Below are 3,923 nucleotides of genomic sequence, written 5' to 3'. Positions count from 1 at the left end.
ACAAGAAGGATAGGTTGTTGGAATGGGAAAACAAAGGAGTTTGGAAGAATTTAAGACAAAATTGGAGACTCAATTAGGGGAAAAGTTGGAAGAAGAAATTAGGCCAACAAATAAAATAATTGACAAAGAAAATGAGTACCTGGAGGGCTATCCTGCCTGGGTGAATGCGGTAATGCAACAGCAGGTAGAGGAATGGAATTTTGTATGTGCCAGGGTGGTGGTTTGGCTGAGGAGGTGCAAAAGTTGGAAACTCGTGCAACAAGAAGAGCGGGTGTTAGCTGATAAAGGCTTGTGAGGGCCACAATTGACTGGGGGAAGGATGGATGAGATGTTACAGGAACGGCTGAACACTTGGGACAATATCGTCAAGGGAGAAGTGGTGGAATCAAAATTCCTGTTATTCTCACTGATGATGTTGATGGTTCTGTTGAGACCATGCTTGGGCTGACTGACTCCTACGAAGCCAATGTTGAAGTTAAACTAGACTTGCTGCACTTTGATATTGGGGATGTTACTGAAAAGGGGCAAGCAGATTTGGCAGAGCCAATGTTTGAACCATTTGCAGGACATGTAGTGGAGGAGAGCGACAGTGACATTGACATGCCAAGTACCGAGCAAGTGGCTGTTGGGAGTTCTGCAATTTGCTCCACAAGCTTTTGTGCAATGGACACCCCCATGTTCTGCAGGATTCCTCACTTCAAGTTACTCGACTGAAGGAACTTGGTCACATGTTGAACCGCTGTCATGTGACCATTGTGATTGGCTTGTGGCCACCTGCATCGTGTTGATTGTGGGGAAAGTCGACTTCCACATTGGGTGGCCGGTTTTTCCACCTGGCTTGGTGGCGATAGACAGGGAGCTTGGCGCTGCGGGAGAGAGTGGCATTGGTGCCGTTTTTTTCAGCTGGCAGTGGAGCTCTTTGATTACATGGAGTGTGAGCTCAGCCCTTTTGAAGCAGGTTTTGCATTTTTCGATATATCACATGCTATCTCCATGACACAGGCTGGACAGTGTCATCTCGCACCTCTCACCCAGGTTATACCAGATCTGAGTCTCCCGTCCCACGGAGGTACAACTGTGGTGCAATGGGGAGAAGGGGCCAGACATGAGGGTGTCTGCGCTGGCTGAGCATGTAAGTCCAGTAGTGGTGATTCCAGGTGAGGAAGAGCCAGAACTTGAACCGGAACCAGAACCACAGCCTTTGCTGATTCCAGAACCCAGCATTACAGAAGAACCCGATGAAAAAGATCTGCCGAGAGAGACCTTACGCCAGCAGATCAGAGCATTGCATACTGAACTGCAGTCCTTCAAGAGCGAAACCCAGAAAAGTGGTGGAAAGTCTTCGGGAGAGAGTGCGTGAGCTCAAAGCTGAGTTGGACAGCGATCGTAGTTGTCATGAGCATGTGCAAGCTGTCGCCCTAACAGTTGTATGGGAAGATGAAAGAGAAACATACAGAGCTGGTCAAGATACACGCGGAACTATTGTGAAAGAGTGTGGAAGTGTCGAAGCTTCTGAGTGACATTCAAAAGGAAAAGGAACAGGATAAAGGCCAGCAGACAGAACAGGAGCAGGCCTCTGAGCAGGCATACTGCCAAGTATGGCAGCAGGTTAAGGAGCTGGGGATTCAAGCAGAGAAGCTGTTGCAAGAGCTGCACGAGGCCAAAACACATCTCAACTGTCATCACAGGCAGCTGAGCAGACGAGCATAACAGCTCAGGGTCAGGTGATGGTGTTTGCATTAACCATAGTGGCTGTTTGCCTGGCTTTTTGTCTCATGGATGGTGGAGTACTGTTGCCGGCAACCATGCATTCCTGGCAAGTATTGCCATCATATTGGTTGTGGTTCAGCCAATCATTGCTTTGTTCTGCCCTCGTCCTGGCACACCCAAAAGATACAGTTTTAACTGTGTCCACTGGGCTGTGGCAACGTCTGCCTGGATTTTAGCTCTGGCCACAGTTTCTCTTGAAGGAGGATACAGGCATCAATCAGGAGTGGATGAGAGAACAATGGGTCGAACAGATCCTGGAGGGGATGCAGGCATCGAACCTACTGCCCCTCACAAGATACTTTGTCAATGCAGCTCTTGTGACTAGCCTGGTTCTTTGACATTTCCTCATTGAGGGTGTGCTTGAAGTCGACAGTTGCACTCAAACATTAGCCACGTTGGTCTACATACTACAATATTTTAGAATAATAGGCAAATTTGGAAATCAAACAAAAACAAAAAGGGGGTATAGAATCCAGAGAGATCAAAAGCAACAAATCCACAAGGGTGGATTTGAGGGTGCGAAGAAAACTAGAAGGCGTGGATGACACTCTTTGACTTGACTAACCTACGATGACTTGTACTGAGGATAAGGTGCCTTGATGCTTACTGTCCCAAGGGTTCAGTTTTGCTGGAAATTGGGACATGTGTAATTAGGATGGGAGTGGGTGAGAGTGACTCAAATGTCAGTATAGGGATCAGTTTGGAAACCAGAATTGTCTTGTGGTGTTGATGTCTGTTATGTGACAAGAATTGAGTTGTGTTTGGAGAATGAATGTGAATTATAACATGTATGCAGGCCATGGCAGTATAGGAACACAGTCACCATTTTTGCATTGCACTGTTTGAGAATTGAATGGCAACGGGGGAGGAAATGAGTTGTTGGATTGTCTGGGTGGGTAAGATATGTGGGTCCGCAGGAATGGATAAAGCTCTGGAGGATGACTGTGGCCCCCCTGAGATAATTTTTCCTTGGCAGCTGGTAGTGTCTCTAAATGAAGATCTGTCGGAGGGGAGGTGACCAGCGGTAAGGAGACCCCTGGCGTCCCAGATGAGGCTGAGAGCCTGGATGGTGCGAAGACCCTCCCCAGCGGGAACAGCAAAAGAGCTGTTTGGCTGTCAGGGACCGAATGGTTGAGGGGGGGGGCAAAGAAGTCGTAAGTTGGGTGACTTGTTTTGTACTGCGGGCACCACAACTGGAAATGCCCCAACCATCTTTGTTGTCTGGTACCTCCCCGCTGCCTAGTTGAGGATCACACATGTGTGTAATAACATTTAAGCCATTGTCTTGCAGGGTAGGGATGAATGATTGATATTGGGTTTATGTCTGAGTGAGTGAAGGAAGGTTCACTGAATCCATGTCACTAACCTGTACCAGAGAGACAGGGTCCATGGAAATTTGGGATAGGTAAATTGGGATGGCTCCCCAGGTAACGTTGGGTATTGTGGCATCCAACGGGGAATGCAGTCTTTTGGAGAGGGTTGTACAAACATTAAAAAGTTTTGGATAAGTTTTTGTCTGTTACGGTATATTTTTGTGTTTGTTTTCTCACATTTTCTACCTGCCCCAGGAGTTAGGAATGAGGAACCAAATCGTTTTTGCAAATATTTGAATTGTTGTGTTTCAGGGGTGTAGAACGTTAAGAAGAATAGGTAAGTTTGCGATGGCTCGCTTCCCACAGCCCAAAATAGGTATTTAATTTGTTCTCTGAAACCACACACACAATTTTGATGAAACGACCACAACCTTCATCACCCATGATATACCAAAGTAAAAAATTGGGGTTCAAGGCCAGGGTTTACTTGGTTCCTCCTCAGACCACAAGGGTAGTACAGAATCACACGACATTTTTTGAATGTGCCATATTTTCTATCGGCTGGCATTTTCCACAAGCCATGGAATGTCCCTTCTTTTCCATAGGTTCACATTTTCCACAAGCCATGGAATGTCCCTTCTTTTCCATAGGTTCACATTTTCCACAAGCCATGGAATGTCCCTTCTTTTCCATAGGTTCACATTTTCCACAAGCCATGGAATGTCCCTTCTTTTCCAGAGGTTCACATTTTCCACAAGCCATGGAATGTCCCTTCTTTTCCAGAGGTTCACATTTTCCACAAGCCATGGAATGTCCCTTCCTTTCTATAGGTTCACATTT

The 3,923-nt window shown here is 46.6% G+C and overlaps 1 pseudogene; it reads left to right on the top strand.

Annotated features, from left to right (window-relative positions):
• The first annotated feature begins 435 nt into the window (after nucleotides 1-435).
• Nucleotides 436-3,221, top strand: LOC147033339 (huntingtin-interacting protein 1-like; annotated as a pseudogene).
• The last annotated feature ends 702 nt before the right edge of the window (nucleotides 3,222-3,923 follow it).

This window comes from Eptatretus burgeri, chromosome 2 (assembly GCF_056783735.1).
Source record: "Eptatretus burgeri isolate ZD-2024b chromosome 2, Ebu_testis_v1, whole genome shotgun sequence".
NCBI classification, from domain to species: Eukaryota; Metazoa; Chordata; class Myxini; order Myxiniformes; family Myxinidae; genus Eptatretus; species Eptatretus burgeri.
This window is presented reverse-complemented; position numbering and strand designations above follow the sequence as displayed.